General features: G+C 49.5%; 1 protein-coding gene and 1 long non-coding RNA gene across 5 annotated transcripts in view; one reads left to right on the plus strand and one right to left on the minus strand.

Annotated features, from left to right (window-relative positions):
* Positions 1-23,864, minus strand: part of arhgap36 (Rho GTPase activating protein 36) — a 357,338-nt gene that overhangs the window by 168,303 nt on the left and 165,171 nt on the right. The window contains exon 1 of one of the 4 annotated variants that reach the window (XM_072505421.1): positions 6,576-6,756. The exons of the other annotated variants lie outside the window; for them this stretch is intronic. The gene's annotated coding sequence lies outside the window, so the exon portion shown is untranslated. Of the gene's footprint in view, positions 1-6,575; positions 6,757-23,864 lie in introns of those variants that run through there. 4 annotated transcript variants of the gene reach the window in all.
* Positions 7,061-23,864, plus strand: part of LOC140421074 (uncharacterized) — a 181,780-nt gene continuing 164,976 nt past the window's right edge. The window contains exon 1 of the long non-coding RNA XR_011946660.1: positions 7,061-7,298. This is a non-coding gene — a long non-coding RNA (uncharacterized lncRNA). The remainder of the gene's footprint in view (positions 7,299-23,864) is intronic.

Below are 23,864 nucleotides of genomic sequence, written 5' to 3' on the forward strand. Positions count from 1 at the left end.
CACATCCCTGCGAGGTTGTCGGAATTGGGGAACATTGGCAGGTTGAGCTGCTCGACAGCAGGCAGCGTAGTGGCCCATCTTGCCATAGCAGAGGCATTGTCGGTTTCTTGCGGGACATTGCCGCTTTAAATGTGCGGCTCCGCCGATGCCGAACGTCGTGCTGTCATGGCGTTCGTTGCGCCACCGTGCATGCGCAGTTCGGTCTTGCGTCGAGCGCGCCTGCGCATCACGTCCCTCTGTGTCGACGTCGTTTTTGCCGCGCACAAACGCGGGAGGCCTCGAAAAGCACACGAAATGGCCGCCCTCGTGCGGGGCCGGGAGGAACTTGATCGCCTGGACCCGTTCAGCCTCGTAGGACGCCTGCCTCGCCGATCCGGCCGCGTAGGACCCCTGCAGAGCCGATTCGGCCGCCTGAAATTGGGAGTAGCGGCTAGTCGCGTTTTCATGCAGGACACAGGCTTCGATTGCGGAGGCTAGGGTGAGGCCTTTTATTTTTAAGAGGTGCTGGCGTAGGGTGCCCGAGGTGACCCCAAAAATGATCTGGTCCCGAATCATGGAATCGGAGGTGGTGTCATAACCGCAGGACTGCACGAGGATACGGAGATGCGAAAGGAAGAATTGAAAGGGCTCATCCTTACCCTGCAGGCGCTGCTGGAAGAGACACCTCTCAAAGCTCTCGTTGACCTCGACGTTGAAGTGTTGATCGAGTTTGAGAAGGACCGTCTTGTACTTGGTCTTGTCCTCACATTCCACGAACACCAGGGAGTTGTAGACATGGATGGCGTGTTGACCTGCCGTGGAGAGGAGGATGGCGATCTTTCTGGTGTCCAAAGCACTCTCCTTTTCGTTGGCTTCCAGGAAGAGCTGGAAGCGCTGTTTGAACAGCTTCCAATTAACACCGAGGTTTCCAGCGACTTGTAGCGGCTGCAGTGTGCTGAGGGTGTCCATGGCGCAGGATGGCAGATTCTGGAGGATCCGTAGGTAGGTCCCACAGTTACTCCTGGTACTATGATGTGTTGGGTACTCTACTACACAGATGAACCAACACGGTTGCGAATGGTACAACTCAGTTTTATTGCTAACATTTATTCACAGTGGTAAACTGGTTACTGAGGTTCGATCATAACCATGGAATCTGTGGACCTATTCCTAATACTATCTTGTAGTGGCGCTCAGCTCATGGTGGATGTCTGAGTGGCTTGGTATGAGCTCTGTGCCCTGAGCTGTCTCCTGCTAGAATGCTCAGGAAGTGTTGTGTTCCCTGTTTTGTACTGTGTATGCTCTTGTCTGTGATTGGCTGTGGTGTTGTGTGTGTGTTGATTGGTCCGTTGATCTGTCCATCAATATGTATGTGCTATGATGTTTACCTGAATATCATGACACTCTTCAGTATGTACTGGGAAGTGCTGACTGGAATAATTGACTGTACACTTGACTCAGTTGGAAATAGTCAACCTCTGTATCAGAACTGTCGCTCAGCACCTAGCTGTGGGTGTGCATTTGAGTGATTGTGCACAGTCATATTAATCTGCCAGATGAAAGGTGTTAATTTACTTTTTGCATTAAAAGGCAAAATCAATGGAAATCCAATATTGCATTTTTAATGAGCCCGAATGTCGTCAACCTGGGGAGATGGTGGCACAGTTGTTATGTCACCGGACTAACAATCCAGAAACTCTGGTTAACGCCCTTGGGAACAGATTCAAATCAAATCATGACAGCTGAATTTAAATTCAACTGGTAAATCAGGAATTTAAATAAAGATAGCGTTAGTGATGCTGAACATGTAACCAGTGTATAACCATTGTTGATTGTTGTGAAAAACCATCTGATTCACTGGGGAGGGAAATCTGCCATCCTTACCTGGTCTGGCGTCCATGTGACTCCAAACCCACAGCCACGGAATTGACTCTTAAATGCTCTCCAAAATGGCCTAGTTCTTGTATCAAACCACGACAGAAAAGTCAAAAAGGAATGAAAACAGACAGACAACCTGGCATTGACCTAGGCACCTGAAATAACAACAGCACACCCAGCCCTGTCGACCCTACAAAAGTCCTCCTTACTAACATCTGGGGTTTGTATAGACATTGGGAGAGCTGTTCCACAGACTAGCTGAGCAACAGTCTGACGTAGTCATACTCCATGGATCATATTGTACAATACTACAGGCATCACCATCACAAACTCCTGTTATGTCCTGCCCCACCAAAGGTGGTGCACAATGGAATACATTTAGATGGAGTTGCCCTGGAGTCCTCAACATTGATTCCACATATCATGGTATCAAGACAAACATTTCAAAGGAAACCTCTTGCTGATAACTACCTATCATCCTCACCCAGCTGATGCTTCAGTACTCCTCCACATTGAACTCCACTTGCAGGAAGCACTGAGGGTGCCAAGGGCACAGAAGGTACCCTGGGTGAGGGACTTCAGTGTCCATCAGCAAGAGTGGCTTGATAGCACCACTACAGAACAAGCTGGCCAAGTACTAAAGATGTGAAGATGCCGGCGTTGGACTGGGGTGGGCATAGTAAGAAGTCTTACAACACCAGGTTAAAGTCCAACATGTTTATTTGGAATCAGTAGCTTTCGGAGCGTAGCTCCTTTATCAGGTGAGTCCACTCACCTGGTGAAGGAGCCACGCTCCGAAAGCTCGTGATTACAAGTACTAAAGGATGTAGTTGCTAAATAGGCTCTGCAGCAGGTGGTGGGGGAAACAAGAGGAAAAATCTCCTTGACCCCATTCTCAACAATCTACATGTTATAGATGCATCTGTACATGACAGTATTGATGGGAGTGTTCTGGACTCAACATTGAGATAAACAACTTTAGACAGGAACTTCACCCTGCATCTTAAACCGGCACAACGGGTGAGTCATGCGCGAGCACCAAACCGGTTTCCGCACCAGGTCAATCGCGAGCCACCCAACTCACTCCGCCGGGCTCATTTAAATGCAGGGGCACTGGATTCACCATGGTACCATTTAGTACTGGTCCATACAAATGTGGACCATGCCACACTACTCCTGGGGGGTCTGCCAGGTCATTGGAGACTGGTCGGGGACAGGATTGGGAGATATCCTGGCACTCCCCCTGACACCTTGGCACTGCCAGCCTGGCACCCTAGCAGTGCCACCCTGACACTGCCAGGGTGCCCAGGTGACACTGCCAGGTGCCAGGTTGGCACTGCCAGGGGTCGGGCGGGGAGACTTGCCAGGTAGTGGGGGGCCGGGGGGGGGCTTGTTCCGGGGGGGGGGGGGGGGGGGAGGCGGGGGGTTCCCAATGGACTCCCAAAGCTAGGGGGATGAGGAAAGAAGTAAAAAGGCAGGGTTAGCATGAAAGGGAGGGGAAAGAACAGGGCTGCCGGGCAGAACAAAATCCCTTTAAGTGTGGCCTCAGCGGGAAGAAACACCTGGAGGCAAAAAAAAAAGCAAAGTGCAATTGGGTAGCGGGATGTTTCCCGGCACTACGGGCACTGAGAAACACTGCGCTAAATGCGTCATTCAGCGGACTTTATCTTGAGTCTGATGAATCGTGCCTGTTTAATCTGTTTCTCTCCACAGATGCTGCCAGACCTGCTGAGTTTATCTAGCATTTTCTGTTTTTGTTTCAGATTTCCAGGACTGAGCTCAACCAACGGATCAGATCTAAGCTCTGCAGTCCTGCTACATCCAGTCATGAGAGGTGTGGAACAATGAAACATCTAACTGGAGGAGGAGGCTTCACAGATATCTCCATCCTGAATGACGGAGAGCACAGCACATCAATGCAAAAGACAAGGCTGAAACATTTAAACCATTTTCAGCCAGAAGTGCCGAGTGGATGACCCATCTTGACTCCTCCGGAGATCCCCAGCATCAGAGCTGCATCTTCAGCTAATTCAATTCACTCCACATGGTATCAAGAAATTGCAGAAGACATTGGGTACTTTAAAGGCTATAGACCCTGACAATATTCCGGCAATAGTGCTGAAGACCTGTGCTCCAGAAGTAGCTGTGCTCCTATTCAAGCTGTTTCAGTACAGCTAATAACAGTGGCACCTATCTGGCAATGTGGAAAATTTCTCAGGTACATCCTGTCCACAAAATGCACGACAAATCGAACCTGGCTCCAACAGTTTGCTCTTGATCATCAGCAAAATGATGTAAGGCACTGCCGGCAGTGCATTCAAGCAGCATTTAGACAGCAATAACCTGCTCATTGATGCTCAGTCTGGGTCCCAGCCTCGGACTCAACATGGACAAAAATGTTGAACTCAAGATAGTGGCTAGCCCTTGACATCAAGGCCCAGCAAAACTGAAGTCAATGGGAACCAGAGGGAAAACTCTCCCTTGGTTGGAGTCAAAGGAAGATGGTTGTGGTTGTTGGAGAAAATCATCACAGTTCCAGGACATCACTGCATGAGGTCTGTAGGGTAGTGTCCTCGGCTCATCCATCTTCAACTGCTTCACCAATGACCTTCCCTCCATGATAAGGTCTGAAGTGGAGATCATAGAATCATAGAATTTACAGTGCAGAAGGAGGTCATTCGGCCCATCAAGTCTGCACCAGCCCTTGGAAAAGGCACCACCTTATCACCGTAACCCAGTAACCCCACCTTACCTTTTTGGACACTGAGGGCAATTTAGCATGGTCAATCTACCTAGCCTGCACATCTTTGGACTGTGGGAGGAAACCGGAGCACCCGGAGGAAACCCACGCAGACACGGGGAGAATGTGCAGACTCCACACAGACAGTGACCCAAGCCAGGAATCAAACCTGGGACCCTGGAGCTGTGAAGCTACAGTGCTAACCACTGTGCTACCATGCTACCCTATGTTGGCTGACGACATCACCATATTCACCACCATGTATGATTCCTTAGATATTGAGGCAGTCAACATCTACATGCAGCAAGACCTGGACAACATCCAGATTTGGGCTGATAATTGAAATGAAATGAAAATCGCTTATTGTCACAAGTAGGCTTCAAATGAAGTTACTGTGAAAAGCCCCTAGTTGCCACATTCCGGCGCCTGTTCGGGGAGGCTTGTACAAGTAACATTTGTGCCACACAAGTGTCAGGCAATAGCTATTTTCAATAAGTGAGAATTTGACCACCTCCCCTTGACCGTGAATGCATTACCATCACTGAATTTCCCATTATCAACATCCTGGGGGGTTACCATTGACAAGAAACTGAACTGGACTAGCCATATAAATACTGTGGCTGCAAGAGCAGGGCAGAGGCTGTGAATTCTGCAGCGAGTAACTCACCAGCTTATTTCCCAAAGCCTATCCACCATCTAAAAGGCACAAGCCAGAAGTGTAGTGGAATATTCTCCACTTGTCTGGAGGAGTGGAGCTCCACCAACAGTGAAGATGCTTGATACCATTCAGAACAAAACAGGCTGCTTGATTGGCGGCAATTCACAAACTTCTGCATTCACTCCATCCCCCACTGTACCACACTGCAGGAACTGACTAAGGCTTCTTCAATAGCACCTTCCAAACCCATAACCTTTGCCACTTCGAAGGACAAGGCTAGCAAGATCACCTGGAAGTTCCCCTTCTAGTTACACCCCCATCCTGACTTGGAACTTTATCACCGTTCCTTCACTGTCACTGGGTCAGAAAACTGGAACTCTCTTCCTAACAGCACAGTGGATGTGCCTATACATCATGGACTGCAGCAGGTGAAAACGGCAGCTCACCACCACCTTCTCAAGGGCAATTAGGGATGAGCAAGAAAGCTGGCCTCGTCATGAAAGAATTCAAAGAAGTTAAATAGTGGAAAACAAAGTTATCCAAGTTACCTCCCATCAACAACTCTGTATCATTCTTGTTACTCGATGCTTTTCCTCCCTTCTTCCATCCACCCATCATGCACCTTATCATTCCTCGCCTCATCTATAAAACTATCTCACAGAATGATAGAACCTTACAGCACAGAAAGCCATTCGGCCCATATGTCTATGCCAGCCCTTTGAATGATTCTTGAGACTCCTCTGCTCATTTTCCTTGCCACAGCAATGTTTTCCTATTCAATTATCTGTCCAAATTCTCTTTCAGAATTTCCCATTGAAAGTGCTTTCCATCCTTTTCAACTGTATATCCCAGATCATAACAACTCATTGCATGAAAGAGTTTCCTCTGTGTCTCATTTGCTAATTATCTTGAATCTAAATGCTTTAGTTACGACCTACTGCATAGATCTGGCTGACTTGATCAAATTCTCCTTGCACCCGATTGCACACAGCGACTGTTGTGACTGTGATTTGCAATTCAAGCCTTTGAATGCTCATGGCTACAGCCCTAAGTGTTAAGTCACCATGACATAAACTCTAATGCATTAATCCCACTTTATGGCTGTGCCTGGAGCTATTTTCCTTCCATGCAAAGTGCCTTTTATTATGTAAATTGTGCTGTTTAAGTACATGTACAAGTCTATCACAAACTTACACTTCCAGCAAGTTGATAAACTGAAAATAACATAAATGCACCCCAGGTCTAACAATATTAGACCACATTAGTGTACAACAGAGAGACCTCATTGACATGTGCCTTACTCACAAGGCGGAACCTTACCAGAATTTGACAGGCTCAAAATGAAAGTGTCAGGCTCAGAATGAAAACGGGCTCCAGTTGCAAAGATCAGAGGCTGGGTTCTCTGTTTCAGCGACTGAGTGCTGGCTCAAACAGAGAATTTGTGGGCGTTTTGCGAGCCAAAAATCGGCACCGAACCCTCACCGATTCCGGGACTGGTGAGGGGCTAGCAACGGCGCTGAGTGAAACTCCCGCCTCCCGTGCCGAAAATGGCCGGAGAATGTCCGGGTCCTGGGCCGTGCATGCGCACGGCTGACGCCATACAACATGGCGCCAGCTGTGCGCAGACCCAACCCGCCATCCCGTCCCCATAGCCCACCCCCTGGTCACTCCCAGGCCACTCCCCACCAGTCCTCACAGAACCCCCTCCCCGAACAACGGCATGGATCCCGGCCGAATGTGGCGGCACTGGACACAGTCCGCAGCCGCCACACCGGGTTCATGATTTGTGTGACCACACGTGGTCTGCGCCGTCTGGAACCCGGCCCATTGGAGGTGGAGCATTGTGGGTGGGCCGGCCGATGATGCGACAACACCATTGCAACACGATGACACCAGTTTGGAGGGGGTGGAGCATGGCTGACAGGAATCAAACTGGCGCCTGCCCCGATTGCGGTATCGGAGCCAATTCTACGCCTGATTGCTGAACACGATTTCGGTGTCAGGCAATTGAGAATCCCGGCCCAGTTCTTTCTCCAAATATCGGTGAGTGGGCATGGTTCATGCCGTTGCGCTGGTGGGGCGGGACCTCATAGAGCCAGCAAGCAGCTCCACAGAGACCGGGTGCCATCTTTAAAAGGAGCTCTGATCAGCGCTGCAGTTTACCGGCTTCCAGATCCCACAATGGAATTTTCAGGGGCTTACCCTCTGACAACCCTCGCCGGCATACCCCCCACCTGACAATCCTTGCCAACATTCCACCCCTCCAACACCACCACGCTACTTTAGCCAGCACTCCCCCCTATCAGTGTCTGCACTCCCCCCCCCCCCCCCCCCCCCCGCCCACCCCCCACCTCACATAAATGCAGCACCACCCCTTCCTTGGGGTTCCCAATTGGGCCTGACCCGGCACTGCCTCCTGGCACAGCTCGACACTGCCAGGTTGGCACCGCCAATATGGCAGTGCCAACCTGTGCCAGGAGCAGTGCCAGGGCCCATCCTGGGAAAGTCCCATTCTTCCCTCGTGGGCTATACTTGCCTCTGCGCCACCTGCGGGATCACCTTGACTGTCTTATGACATCTGTGTGAACCTCACCGACATGACATCACATGAATATTAAGTGAGGGGGGGATCATGTGGCGGGGCCCCACTATGTGGACGTTGTGACAGCACTGACAGGACGCGGAGAAAATCAGGGAACCCAATCTCTCTGGGGAGAATCACGTTTTTTGCGATTCTTGCGGTGTTTTCCACCTGTGCTGCCAATCCTACAGAGAGCCAGTGCAGGCTCAAAATTAACCATGCTGTCTTAAAGATGCTGAATGTTGGTTAGACCACCAGCTTGTCAGGATCATCCTGTTTTTGAAGATGACAACTAAGACCACCATGACATAGAGTCAAACCACAAAGGACGCTTGATATAACTATTGTAAAGACTCGAGCGGAAATAAAAATTAGCCTTTGCTGGTTTACCAGGAGATAACAGACATTGAAGATTCTTGGATGAAGGTTTTCAAATTTTGACACGGAACAAACTTAACTTCATGTAAAAGGGACTTAAATTTTAATTTGCCATTTTAATTTTTAAGACAGTTAGCAAAGAAGATAACTTAAAATAAACATTTTGTCCAATTCCAGCTTCTTGTTACTTGAATAGAAATGGTAGCATTTGCTGACATAGAGAAATATGTTCCCACTGGTGTCAGAAACACAAGCATCTAGAAATTTGATGGCATCTGAAACAGTGCTTAGTGGCACTGCCAAACCTGTTCCTGTGGCTGCAGGATACTCCTTCCACCTCTGTTATCTTGTCCAGATGCTTTTTTACTAAGCCAGAAAACTCAGCTTGTCACATATTTGGGCAAATAAAATAGTTATTATGTTATGGTGGACTCAGAAGACTTGTTTGCTCCGGAAATATTTAGCCAGGGACTGAAACCCCCCATCAGCAGCACATACTCAAAAGAACAACAACCTTCACATACATCGAATCACAGAATCACACAGCATAGAAGGAAATCATTTGGCCCATCATTCCTATGGCAGCTCCACTCCCCTGCTATTTTCTGATAACCTAGCAAATGTTTTCCTTTTGAAGTATATATCCAATTTCCTTTGGAAAATTACGATTGAAATTGCTTCCACCAAACTTTCAAATGGTGTGTTTTTAGATCACCGCCACATGCTGTGTAAAATTGCTCTCATATCCCCCCTTTTTACTTATTTTAAACCTGTATTTTCTGCTTACCGAACATTCTGATGGTGGAAATGCTTTCTGCTTATTCACTGTTACAAACGCCTTCATAACTTCAAATATCAAGTCTTGCACAATTACAACCTGAACTGAGATACGACACAAGGTTTGGTGATAATCTGTTGAACAACAGAAGCTTGTTGAGATATACAGCAATGGTGCTGAAGCCTGAAGGATTAATTTCAACATGTGGGCTCATGATTACAACTCGAACAGCTGCCTGTTTTGTTCTTTCCCACAGAAAATAATTTTGGTCTGGTGCAAGTATATCATGCTAATATAATGGGCAGGGTGGTCTCCTGCTTCAGTGCAACGTATAAATAAAGGGTGGAATTTTCCCCAAAAATGACAAAGTGGTATTTTGGGCACGGAATTCGGTGCGGATCACTGGCTGCTGTGACGCGATTTTGGTCGCGATCTTCCCACACAGTCAATTTATTTTCAGGGGGATGTGTTTTGCACCGGCATTGAGAGGGGCAGGACCTAAACACATCAGCAGGTCCAGCTCCTCGGAGATCGGGACGGCGTTTTGAAAGAGCACCCAATCTCAAAGCTAAGGCCGCTCCACCCTTCACGAACATCACGATACCCCACAGAAAAGGGAAACATCACCAAACCCTGACCACAGAGAGGCAAGGGCCCTCCCACCACTAAATTTTTGGGTCACCGCCAGCCCGCCAGCCAATATTTGACTCTCAGTGGGGTGAGGGCCATAGATCGGGCCATACATTGTCTTGACAGCGCTGCAGAAACAACTCTTGTTGGGGTCTGAAAATTGTTGTATGAGACAAGAGGGAGCTGAAACAATGAAGACATACAGCCAGAGTTTCTGCATGGGCCTGACAGGAGTCAGATCTTGTCTTTAAAGCAGCATCAAGAGATCTCTGTTTCTCAAAGTACATCTCCGTAAAGTAAGTTTCATTGGTAGTTACAGTGGATTGAGAGCTGAGGTGGGGGGCTGGATTCTCCGCCGTCGGGATGCTCCGTTTTGCCGTCAGCCTGGGGGTTTCCCGACGGTGTGGGGCTGCCCCACAATGGGGAACCCCATTGACAGGCCGGCATAACGGAGCATCCCGCTGGTGGGGTAAACCTGAAATGTGGTGCGGTGGGACGGAGAATCCAGCCCAGGGATTTTTCCTTGTTTAAGTGGGAATAAAGATAACAATTAAGGGGATTGTATTCACTGTATTCAGTAGTATTGTTTAAGGAATAATTATAAGTTATTTCCTGGTGTGATGTTAAAGATTGTAATTCTGTGTCAGTAATAATACCATGACCCTGTTTCTTCATGCAATCACTCCTGGAGAGAAGTATTCTTTCCTCACAGTCATACTAAACTAAAATAATATATTGGGGTTTCTTCCAGTATCCTAGCCACTGTTAGGTCTGGCCTGGGATTGTAATATGACAAAATTGGGAGAGCTGGCTCACAGATTAGCCAAGCAACAGCCTGATTTGGTAATATTCATGGTATCACACCTTACAGACAATGTCCCAACACCACCATTCCAGCAGGACAGGACAGACCCAGCAGAGGTGGCGGCACAGTGGTTTACAGTCAGCAGCGAGCTGCATTAGGAGTCCTGAACATCGACTCTGGATCTGCATGAAGTCTCACTCACCAGGTCAAATGTGGACAAGCAAATCTCCTGCTGATTACCATGTACCGTCCCCCCGCAACTGATGAATCAGTGCACCTCCATGTTGAACACTACTTGGAAGAAGCACTGAGAGTGACAAGGCGCAGAATGTATTCTGGATGGGGGAACTTCAATGTCGGCTCGGAAGTAATACCTCAAACCAAGCTGGCCAGGCCTGCCAGACTGGGACTCAGCAGGTAATGAGGGAACCAACAATAGTGAAAAATATACTTGACCTCGCCTCACAAACCTGCCTGCCACAGATATAGCTGTCCATGACAGTAACAGTGGGAATGACCAGCGCAAAGCCCTTGTGGAGTTCTGTCTCTACACTGAGGATACCATCTATTGTGTCGTGTGGTACTGCCGCTGTGCTAAATGGAATTGATTTTGAACAGATATAGCAACTCAAAACTGGGCATCCATGAGGTGCTGTGGGCCATCAGCAATGGCAGAATTGTACTCAACTATAATGTGTAACCTCATGGCCCGGCATAGTCCCCCACTCTACCATTCCCACCAAGCCAGGGGATCAACCCTGGTTCAATGAAGGGTGCAAGAGGACATGCCAGGAGCAACATCAGGCATACGAAAAATGAGCTGTCGACCTGGTGAAGCTACAACATAGGACTACTTGTGTGCCAAACAATATAAGCAGCAACTAATAGGCATAGTTAAGCAATTACATAACCAATGGATCAGATCTAAGCTGTGCAGCCCTGCCACATCCAGCCATGAATGGTGGTAGACAATTAAACAACTCACTGGAGGAGGAGGCTCCACAAATATCCCCATCCTCAATGATGGAGGAGTCCAGCACTGCAAAAGGTAAGGCTGATGCATTTGCAACAATCTTCAGCCAGAAGTGCTGAGTGGATTATCCACTCTGGAGGACCCCAGGATCACAGATGTCAGTCTTCAGCCAATGCACTCCATGTGATAACAAGGAACAACTGAAGGCACTGGATACTGCAAAGGCTATGAGAACTAACAATATTATGGCAATAGAACTGCAGACTTGTGCTCCAGAATTGGCCGCCTCCTGGCCAGGCTGCTCCAGTACAACCACAACACTGGCATATATCAAACAATGTGGAAAATTGCCCATGTATGTCCTGTACACTAGAAGCAGGACAAATCCAACATGGTCAATTACTGCCTTATGCACCTACTCGATCATCAGTGAAGTGATGGAAGGAGTCATCGACAGTTCTATCAAGCAGCACTTACTCAGAAATACCCTGCTGAAGGACGCTCAGTTTGGATTCTGCCAGGGTCACTCAGCTCCTGACTTCATTACAGCCTTTGTTCAGACATGGACAAAAGAGCTGAATGCCAGGGCTGAGGTGAGATTGACTGCCCTTGATACCAAGGCAGCATTTGGTCGACGATGGTATCAAGGAGGCCGAGCAAAACGAGAGGCAATGGGAATCGGGGAGAAAACGTCTGCTGGTTGGAGTCATACCTGGCACAAAGGAAGATGTTCGTGAGATTGGAGGTTAATCATCTCAGGTGCAATGGGGAGGGCGGTAGGGCAACTGCGTAGGGCAAGAGGGGTGCAATACGAGTATGGGAAGAAGGCGAGCCGCATGCTGGCGCACCAGCTGCGGAGGCAGGCTGCGTCCAGGGAAATATTGAAGATCCGGACAGGGGCTGGGGATGTGGTGTCAGAGCCAGGGAAGATAAATGAGGCATTTGGAGAGTATTACCAGGGACTTTGTGAGGCAGACCCAAGAGGAGAGGAGGGGGACATGGGGCGCTTTCTGTATGAGCTGGAATTTCCCCAGGTGGAGGAAGCAAAGAGGCAGGCATTGGAGGAGCCCCTGGGGCTGAGGGAGGTGCTGGATAGTATCAGGGGTATGAAGTCGGGGAAGGCCCCTGGGCCGGATGGGTACCCGGCAGAATTTTATAAGGAATTTGCAGCGGACCTGGCACCACATCTGTTGGGGGCGTTTAATGAAGCACTGGAGAAGGGGGGAGTTGCCGGAGACAATGAAGCAGGCAGTAATCACACTAATCCCCCAAAAAGGGAAGGATCCGGTGGAATGTGGGTCGCATAGACCCATATCACTGTTGAACACGGATGTGAAAGTATTGGCAAAGTTGTTGGCGGGGAGGATGGAGGACTGTGTCCCGGGGGTGGATGCAGAAGATCAAACAGGCTTCGTGAAGGGCAGACAGCTCGCGAATAATATAAGACGCCTGTTGAATGTGGTGATGAATCCGTCGAGAGCTCTGGTACCGGAGGTGGTGGTGTCCATGGACTCGGAGAAAGCATTTGACCGGGTGGAGTGGCCGTACTTGTTCGAAGTTTTGGGAAGGTTTGGGATTGGGCTGAGATTTGTGGCATGGGTGCGGTTGCTGTATGTGGATAAGGCGCGATGGTGGTGGGAAGTAGAAGGGGTAGAGTGGGTTAGGATGGAGGAGGAATCGTGTAAGGGGTCTAGTTTGAGGGCTATGGTGACGGCAGCATTGCCAATGGCTCCGAGTAGGTATTCAGCGAGCCCAGTGGTGCAGTCCACGGTGAAGATATGGAATCAGCTGAGGAGGCATTTTAGGGTGGAAGGGATGTCGGTGCTAACGCCGCTGTGCGAGAATCATTGGTTTGAGCCAGGGGGGGATGGATAGTGTATACAGGAGGTGGAGGGAAGTGGGGCGAGTCAAGGTGAGGGATTTGTATTTGGAGGAAGGGTTCGCCAGTCTGGAGGAGCTAAGGGAGAGGGTAGAGCTTCTGAGGTGTAGTGAGTTCAGGTATCTACAGGTTAGGGACTTTGCACAAAAGGTCTGGAAGGGGTTCTCTAGATTGCTGGGATACACCCTGCTGGAGCGACTGCTGCTTCTGGATGTGGAAGGGGAGGGAAGAATTGGGGATATATATAAGTGGCTGGGGGAGCAGGGAGACGAGCGGGTAGTGACAATCAAGGAGAAATGGGAAGCGGAGTTGGGAATGGAGATCAATTGGGGAGTATGGAGCAAGGCACTGCAAAGGGTAAATGGGACCTCCTCTTGTGCAAGGATGAGCCTGATACAATTCAAGGTGGTGCACAAGCTGCATATGACTCGGGCGAGAATGAGTGGGTTCTTTCAGGGGGTAGCAAATGAGTGTGAGAGGTGTGGGCGGGGGCCAGCGAATCATGCGCACATGTTTTGGGGTTGTGAAGAATTTGGAAGATTCTGGGCGGGAGTGTTCGCGGTCTTAGCCAGGATAGTGGAGGAGGGAGTGGACCCAGATCCTTTGGTAGTGATATTTGGGGTTTCAGAGAAGCCGGAGCTCATGGAGAGGAGGAAGGCCGATGTCATGGCCTTCGCCTCTCTGATTGCACGGTGACAAATTTTGCTGAAGCGGCGGTCGGCATCGCCACCGGGGGTAGCAGCTTGGTTGGGTGACCTGTACGACTTCCTGCGGTTAGAGAAGATAAAGTATGAGTTAAGGGGCTCAGCAGGGGAGTTCGAGAAAAGGTGGGGGATGTTTGTGACCGTGTTTGAGGAGCTGTTTGTCGCGGGGGCGGGGTGGGGGGAAGGAGGAAAATCTGTACAAACTGTATCGTTGATTGTTGGGAAGAATGTTTCCCGGGGTGTTTATTTGCTGGAACCTACTTTGATACAAGTTTAAATAAAATGCTTTTTTAAAAAAAATGATCTCAGGTGCAGAACATCACTGCAGGAGTTCCTCAGGGTAGTGTCTGAGGATCAACCATCTTCAGCTGCTTTAACAATGACCTCACTTCCATCATAAAGTCAGAAGTGGGGATGTTCGCATATCATTGCACAATGATCAGCATCATTCGCAACTCCTGAGATACTGAAGCAGTCTGTGTCCAAATGCAACAAGACCTAGGCAATGTCCAGGCTTGGGCTCAGTGGCAAGTAATCTTCGCATCACACAAAGTGCCAGGCAATGATCATCTCCAACAAATGAGGAGCTAACCATTGCCCCTTGACATTCAATAGCATTTCCATTGCAAAATACCCCTTTATCAACATCCTGGGGATTACCATTGACCAGAAATTGAACTGGACTAGCCATATAAACACTGTGGCTACCATAGCAGGTCAAAGGCTAGGAATCCTACGACCAGTAACACAGCTCCAGACTCCCCAAAGCCTGTCCAACATCCAAAAGGCACAATGTCAGGAGTGTAGTGGAACACTCTCCACTTGCCTGGGTGAGTGCAGCTCCAACAATACTCAAGAATGCTTCAAGAAGACCATCCATAACAAAGCAACCCACTTGATTGCTACCCCTTCCACAAACATTCAATCCATCCACCACGAACAAACAATTGTAGCCATGTGTACCATCTACAAGATGCGCTGTGGGAACTCACCAAGGTTCCTTCGGCACCATCTTCCAAACCACTGACCACTACCATCTAGAAGGACACGGGCAGCAGATACACGGGAACACAATCACCTGGAGGTTTTCCTCCAAGTCAGTCACCATTCTAACTTGGAAATTTATCGTAATTCCTTCACTGTCACTGGGTCAAAATCCTGGATCTCAAGCCCTAACAGCATTGTGGGTGTACCTACACCTCAGGGACTGCAGCGGTTCAAGAAGGAAACTTAGCACCACATTTTCAAGGGAAACTTAGGATGGGCAAACAATGGTCTAGCGAGCGACACCCACATCCCATAAATGAATTTTTAAAAATTATTGTATCCAAGATATTATTATAACTTATATATTCGTGTAAACTATATATTATTACCTGCGAATAGATAAATGTTTGTTTCAATTAGAGAAATATATTTTCCAAATATCGGGGGCGGGATTCTCTCAGCCCAGGCCGGTCGGAGAATCGCCGGGCGGGGCGAGAATCTCGCGACGCCACCCCGACGCCGGTCCACCAATTCTCCGGAGAGTGGAGAATCACCGCCATTGGCGCCGGCGCGGTCGGCGTGCCGCCATTCGGGGGCCGCTCTACTCGGTCCCCCCCCCCGCCGGTGATTCTCCGCCCAGGATGGGCCGAGTGGCCGCAAAAGAAATCCAAGTCCAGCCGGCGCCGTCCACGTTTTGTCTTGCCCGGCGGCACCTAGACGTGAATGCATCCGGGGGCAGCCTAGTTTGGAGGGGGGGGTCCAACCCCGGGGGGGGGGGGGGGGGGGGGGCCTCCCCTGTGGCCTGGCCCGCCATCGGGGCCTACCAATCGGTGGGCCAGCCTCTCGGGCTGGGGCCTCTTTTGCTCTGCGCCAGCCCCTGTAGCCCTACGCCATGTTGCGTCGGGGCCAGCATGGGTAAGGGAGCCACTGCGCATGCGCGCATTGGTGCCAGTCGCACTGCGCATGCGCGCATTGGCACCGGTCGCAGTGTGCATGCACCCCGTGGCACCCATTTGACGCCGGCATCGGCAGCTGGAGCGGCGTGATGGCCCCCTGAAGGGGGGCGTTTACGACTACTTCAACACTTACCCTCAGGATCAGAGAATCCCGCCCATGGTTCTCCTGGAAAATCACAATGTATTTTGTAAATCTGAAGCTATTTGGTGCCAGATCAGTGGTTCTGGTGCTCAATGTGGCTATGCATTAAAATCACATTGGGTCCTATTTGTGTCATATTTTTGCATACTAACAAAGCCCTCACCTGTCATCATTCAACATGGTGAGGTAAAATTGAGGTTTAAAATATAGATCTATTGCAGCACAGGATTTATGGTTATCGGGTTTAACTTTGCCATGAGGTCAGCCAGCTTGTTTTTTTTTCTCATCGCTCTGTCTTGACATGTCAATGACTTGCCACCAAATAAATTCCACTTGCGTACAAGAGAGAAGGCTAACCTTGAAGTTATAGGTGACATCACTGTTGCCTCAAACTATGGTAAACAAGACCCAGAGTTCAACATCAACAAGTGAACCAAACTTGCTTGATGAGTCGATTTGCCACATCCAGATGAAATGAAAAGCTCACTTTGTGTATTTTTGCTCCACTGATGTGAATTTAGGCTTTGAATAATGCTGAGCCTCAACAACTCCTCTCAAACAATTCACTTTGCCAGACAAAATAATAAATATTTAAGGGGCAGCTATGGAGAACAGAAACGATGAAAAGAATCAAGATTTTAATTCACTACATCTGTTTCATTTTCAAACTAATGTCTTGATGGTTACATTTTTTCATGTTGTATAGTTTCTGCTCCCATGTCTAAAGGTGCTAACACAGCTGGGGCATGCTTCTACAAGCAATCAGCAGATAGCCATTTCTTATATTACTTACGATATACAGCATAGGAACAGGTAATTTGACCCAACCAGTCCATGCAAGTGTTATTGCCCCATCCATCTTTTCCCATCTAAATCAACCATTGTAACCATATATTCCCTTCTCGAGTGCTTATCTGGCTTCCCCTTCAATGCATCTACACTATTTGCTTCAACCACATCCTGTGCTAGCGTGTTACACATTCTTAAAATTCTTTACGTGAATAATTTTCTTCTGAATACCCCATTGGATTTCTTGGTGAGTCACTTATATTGACGGCCTCTAGTTATGCTCGTCTCCAAAAGAAAAATTATTCTTTCTGTACCCACTCGATCAAAACCCCTTTTACGTCGTCCCTCAGCTTTCTATTTTCAAAAGCCAAGGTGACCCAACCTGTCAATCCTTTTGTGATATGTAGACACATTCATTTCTGACATCATTCCTGTAAATCTTCTCTCCATTTTCTCCAGTGCCTCTATACCCATTTTTATAATATAGCTTGCTTTTATTTTTGTGGCCTTGCTAATCCGTGGCGCAACTCTTAGCCGTTGATACATTTGTACTCGAATCCCTCCACTCCACATAGATTTCCACCTTCAAAGTAATATATGTAACTTTCCTATTCTTCTTGCCAAAATATACTACTCACATTTATCTGTGTTGAACTTCATTTCCCAATTAATTGTCCATCCTGCAAGCTTATTAATATATTGCAGCCCCCTCGATACTGAGTATTCCTCTCATTTGGTGTCAACCACACATTGAGAAATTGTGGGCAGGGTTCTCCGCTTCACGAGCTAAGTGTTGACGCTGGGATTGAATCAGTGGACTTCCACGACAACTAAATTGGGAGAAATTCATGATCCATTAATGGGCTGGCACAGGCGCCACGTGGAACACGATCAATTCCAATGAAAAATAGCTTGCAATTCGTTGAGGTCAGGATTGCCACTCGAGAGGCTGACAAGCTGCAGCCGCATGTTCGCACTCCATTTCCCACACACACTCATCCCAGCCAACAAGATGACAGCATGAAGAGCGGCACCCCGGTTTGCGGACGCAGAGCTGGAGACCCCGCAAGACACTTTGGAGGAGCCCTGTTCCTCGGGTTTGGAAGGAGGCTGCCACCCATCGCCGTACACCGGGCCTGGGCTCAGGTGGCAGAGGCCGTGAGCATAGTGGGCCCCACCACCAGGACCAGCCAGCAGCGTGAAAAAAAGCTGCACAGACTCCTTAGGGCGGTCAGGGTGAGTAGGCATCACCGTGTCTCTGGCAACAACCCCCATCCCAAACACCCGCAAACCCCCCCCACCCACATGGGGGTTGACCAAGCTCCACGCACTGGCATTGTGCATGCTCCCCACACAGCACCACATGCCAGCACCCATACCAGCCACCATGGTCCTGCGCGGGACAACTGACGATTGTGTTTGCGGACATCTTCAACCTCTCCCTACTCCATTCCGAGGTTTCCACCTGCTTCAAGAAGACCACCATCATACCGGTGCCAAAGATGCACCGTAGAAACCATCCTATCTGGCTGCATCACAGCCTGATATGGCAACTGCTCGGCCCAAGACCATAAGAAACTACAGGAAGTCGTGAACACAACCCAGTCCATCACGTGAACCCGCCTCCCATCCATTGACTCTGTCTATGCCTCCGGGTTAATCTCTCTTCCAACCTCTTCCATCGGGCAGACGATACAAAAGTCTGAGAACACACTAAGGTTCAAATACAGCTTCTTCCCTGCTGTTACCAGACTTCTGAATAACCCTCTTATGGACTGAACTGATCTCTTCACATATGTTCTCTACTGAGTAGTACTACACTCTGTATGCTTCACCTGATGTCTGTGTCTTTGTATTTACATTGTGTATTTATTGTATGTCCTATGTTTTTTTCATCTGTGGAACAATCTGTCTGGACTGTACACAGAACAATACTTTACACTGTAAATCGGTACACGCGACAATAAATCAAATCCATTCCAAATACAAAAATGGGATGCTCGTGCCCTCAGCCAGGCCCCCTAATCGGTGAACCTGGAAGCAATTAGAGCGTCCCATGCACGCCAGCCTGGCTCACACGTTGTGCAATGTGCGCCCTCCTGTGCCTGCCCTGGCCCCATGTCTTGCCCATCCTGGCCCCCACCGCATCCTCCTCGTCGAACGAGGCCTGGCATTCCTCCCCCTCCTCAAGAACGATGTCCGTCTGCTGCGTGATGTTGTCGAGGATGCAACAGGACACTACAATGTGGAATACCATCCTAGCGCTATACTGGAGCGCCCCTCTAGAGCGGTCCAGACACCTGAAATACATCTTCAGGATGCCGATGTACCGTTCGATCACGCCACTAATCGCGGCATGGGCGTCGATGCAACGGGTCTCCGCGTTGGTCTGTGGCCTCCAGATAGGCGCCATCAGCCACGACCGCAGTGGCTAACCCCTATCATCCAGGAACCAACCCCTCACCCAGGGCTGCACCCCAAACCCTGGCAATACTAATCTGGCACCTGGGCACCCTGATACTGATAGCTTGGCACCCTAGTAGTGTCATCCAGGGACCCTGTCAGTGCCAGAGCAGCACTGCCAGACTGCCAGTGCCAAGGTGCCTGGGTTCCAGGGGAAGTGCCTGGATACTACCCTGTCCTGCCCCAACCACCTCAGGACTCCACAGGTTTGTGTAGGCCCAGTGAGGGCGAGATCCAGATTGCGCTGTGCAGTGCAAGTCAAATGACCGCGATCGGCCCAGCGCAGAGCTGATTTGGGGTTCTCGCGTGATTCACCCATTGCGCTGGATGTCAGCCAGGCACAAAATGTTCACTGAATCGTGCCCTATATCTGTCGTGTTGGGTGTTCCGATGCACAAATGATCCAACATGGCTGTAGATGGTACAACTCTGTTTTATTGGGTGCCTGGAACTCGCTGCCAGAGGAGGTGATGGAAGCAGGTACGATAGTGAAGTTTAAGGGGTGTCTTGACAAATACATGAGCAGGATGGGAATAGAGGGATAAGGACCCTGGAAGTGTAGAAGGTTTTCGGTTAGATAGCAGTATGGTCGGCAGGGGCTTGGAGGGCTGACGGGCCTGTTCCTGTGCTGTACTTTTCTTTATTCTTTTTCTAATGAATTATTAAATATAACTAGTAGTGCCTTTTCTCTCTTTCCCCAAGATTTTTTTCTGAACCTTCAGTACATGCCTGTTCACCTGTTTTATTTTCCTGGTAAACACCAAAGTAAAATGATCATTTAATAATTCTGCCATTTGTCTATTTCTACCTGTAGTTTTATCCTCTCTATTCCTTATTGATTCTTTCCCCATCCCTCCATTTTTATTAATATACCTATAAAATATTTACTATTTTGTTATATGTTCCTTTATAATTTGTGTCTGCGTGGGGTTTCCTCCGGGTGCTCCGGTTTCCTCCTGCAGTCCAAAGATGTTAGGTGGATTGGCAATGCTAAATTGCCCCTTGGCATCCAAAAGGTTAGGTGGGGTTGCGGGGATAGGGTGGGGGATTGGGCCTAGGCAGAGTGCACTCCCCAAGGGTCGGTGCAGACTCGATGGGCCAAATGGCCTTCTTCTGCACTGAAGGGATTGTATGATTCTAATTTAATTTCATTGTTTCTCTTTGTTTTCCTAATATTTTTTTAAACTTACCTCATCTGGGGCGTGATTCTCCACTCCCACGCCGGTTGGGAGAATCGCCTGGGCCGCCAAAATTTCCGGGGACGCCGGTCCGCCGCCCTCCCGCGATTCTGCCAAGCGGCGGGAATGGCCCGGTCGGGTTTCGCGGGCCGCAGGCCGGAGAATCGCCGGAGACACTCAAAATGGCGATTCTCCGGCACCCCCGCGATTCTGAGGCCCGGATGGGCCGAGCGACCAGGCCAAAACGGCGGGTTCCCCCGGCGCCGTCCACACCTGGTCGCTGCAGTCGTGAGCGGTGCGTGAACGCTGGGGGGGCGGCCTGTGTGGGGGCGAGGGGGGATCCTGCACCGGGCTTCACCTGCAAAGTGGGGTGGCCCGCGATCGGTGCCCACCGATCGTCAGGCCGTCCTCTCTGAAGGAGGACCTCCTTCCTTCTGCGGCCCCGCAAGATAAGTCCCCCATCTTCTTGCGGGGCGGATTTGGACAGGACGGCAACCACGCATGCGCGGGTTGGTGCCGGCCAACCGGCGCATGCGTGGATGACGTCCGTTATGCGGCGCCGGCCGCATCATCTATGTGGCGCCGCTTTTACGCGGGCGACAAGGCCTGGCGCGGGTAGATGAAGCGGCCCCGATACTGGCCCATTGTCAGGGCCTGAATCAGTCGGGACCGGGGCTGTTCCGTGCCGTCGTGAACCTCGACGGCGTTCACGACGGCGCGGCCACTTCGGCGTGGGAGTGGAGAATCGCGCCCCATTTCTTTGTATTTTTTCTTATCTTGTACTCATTGGCTCTCGGTGCATTTGATGCTTGCCTCTTTCTTAGCCCTGATGTGGTGCTAGTCATACTGAATGCCAACAAATTGTTCCAATGCAGCAAGTTACAAACCTAATCCTCCATTCGCCTGATAAAACCAAATACACTTTGTTGTACAATGCATTGAATAGCAGCCTCTGGTCTGATTGTTCCCTTCCTCACACATAGGTGCTGAGGTGACATCTAGTCCCCTCAGTCTGCCCCGGTGAAGGATAGCTATTTCTACACTCTTCCAGGGATTGAACATGAGACCAGGGGCCAAATTCTCCGGTATCGGCGCGATGTCCGCCAACCGGCGCCAAAAACGGTGCAAATCAGTCGGGCATCGCGCCGCCCCAAAGTTGCGGAATCCTCCGCATCTTGGGGGGCCCAGCCCTAACCTTGAGGGGCTAGGCCCGCGCCGGACTGATTTCCGCCCCGCCAGCTGGCGGAAAAGGCCTTTGGTGCCCCACCAGCTGGCGCGGAAATGACATCTCCTGGCGGCGCATGCGCGGGAGTGTTAGCGGCCGCTCACGGCATCCCCGCGCATGCGCTGTGGAGGGGGTCTCTTCCGCCTCCGCCATGGTGGAGACCGTGGCGAAGGCGGAAGGAAAAGAGTGCCGCACATGCCCGCCCGCAGATCGGTGGGCCCCGATCGCGGGCCAGGCCACCGTGGGGGCACCCCCCCGGGGCCAGATCGCCCCGCGCCCTCCCCAGGACCCTGGAGCCCGCCCGCGCTGCCTTGTCCCGCTGGTAAGAGAGGTGGTTTAATCCACGCCGGCGGGACAGGCATTCTAGCAGCGGGACTTCGGCCCATCCGGGCCGGAGAATCGCGGGGGGGTCCCTGCAACTGGCGCGGCGCAATTCCCGCCCCCGCCGAATCTCCGGTGGGATTCACGCCAGCCCCCGGCGATTCTCCGACCCGGCGGGGGGTTGGAGAATCTCGCCCCTGGTTTAGGACTATACTCTATGGTACACTTATCCACTGAGTTATGGAGTAGTCAAACAATATTTTGTCAACCTTTACCATTAACACTCTCTCACTACTTACTGTTTGTCATCAAAATCAAAACATGGATAGAATTATATAGTCATAGATACTGCGGAAAAATATCATTTGCCCATAAAACAACTATGTCAATTCCCTTCACAAAATCTTATGGATTCTGTTTCAGAAATGGTTTATGGCAGAGCATTCCTTGGCATGAAACAATTTTCCAACATTCCCTTTATTTGATTTATGATTATCTTAATCTGTGTGCTCTCAATACCTTCCCATCAACCATGGAAGCAATTTATTATTAGCTACCTTGTTATATCATGGCCCTTATGATCGTTATCAGCCCAAATGAAAGTTATAAAATCTTTGGCCTTTTCATAATCTTCAGCCATCTGCTCCAACAATATCTTACTGAATCTGCATGGCACCATTTCTGTTACTTTAATATATTTTTGATAACAGCGTTGCCAAAACAACATGCAATATTCCAACTGTAGCCTACCTGTGGTTTTCTACAAGTTAGTTTCTTGCACTCTAAGCCCGAGGTACAATACCAAGGATTCAAATTTTGACTGCCTTATTTAATTGCACTGCCATCTTTAATGATGTGTGCATTTGCACATTTAAAATACCTTTGCTCTTCTTGTCCTAAATTAAAATATTAGCACTCCGGGTATATTTCTTCTTTTTATTCTTACTTTTAAAATGTTACTTCATATTTTCCTACATTAAATGGCATCTTATCATTTACCTGTCCAACCTGCAGCTCTTTCATACTCTCCTTCAGTATTTCACAATCGTCATTCGTCTTCTCATCCATTTTGGTGTCACCAGCATGTTTCGAAATTGTTACCTCAATCTCAAAGTTTAGACCACACCTTCAATAGATAACCGTTAACTTAATACTGATCCATGAACCTCACTCGCAAACTAATTTTCATTTTTTTGTGAGGGCCACGAAGAATCCAGCACGAGTTTTAAGGATACAAAGTAATCACATTTATTTACAATAACATATATATATAACAGCAGCAGCAACTTCCCTTGCTGCACACTCCTTCCTGCTGGTTCCAAACTGGCCAGCTTTATTTATACATGGAGTTTACTAATGGTTTCTCCGCCGCCCTCATTGGGGAAGCTCATACTCCCACAGGATTGTGGGATTGTCATTAGTCCCCAGCCAATGGTAAGCAGGCAGGTTATAACATCCCTCCCCCCAAAGTCCAAGGAATCCACCGAAGACCCTGGCGAAGGAGGGCGTCGGACTTGTTTTGCCGCAGGCCGGACATCATTTGCTTGCGGCGCTGGATCAGGCGGCGTGTAACGAGACGGAGACCAGCGCTTCTGTGATGAACAGCATAACGGTTGTACATCCACGGCCCGTGGGCCCGAGGATTACCCCACTGATGCGTCCTGTGTCTCCATCTCGGAGTCAGAGTCTGCTGCCTCTGTCATCTCGGCGTCTCTATCTCCGCGTGGTTCTGTAACGACCTGCGCAGGCTTTGAGTGAGGCACCAGAGGAAGATTGTGAGGACTACCTTCCATTGTCTCTGGTCTCTGTGGCTGTAGCAA

Source organism: Scyliorhinus torazame, chromosome 5, assembly GCF_047496885.1.
Source record: "Scyliorhinus torazame isolate Kashiwa2021f chromosome 5, sScyTor2.1, whole genome shotgun sequence".
NCBI classification, from domain to species: domain Eukaryota; kingdom Metazoa; phylum Chordata; class Chondrichthyes; order Carcharhiniformes; family Scyliorhinidae; genus Scyliorhinus; species Scyliorhinus torazame.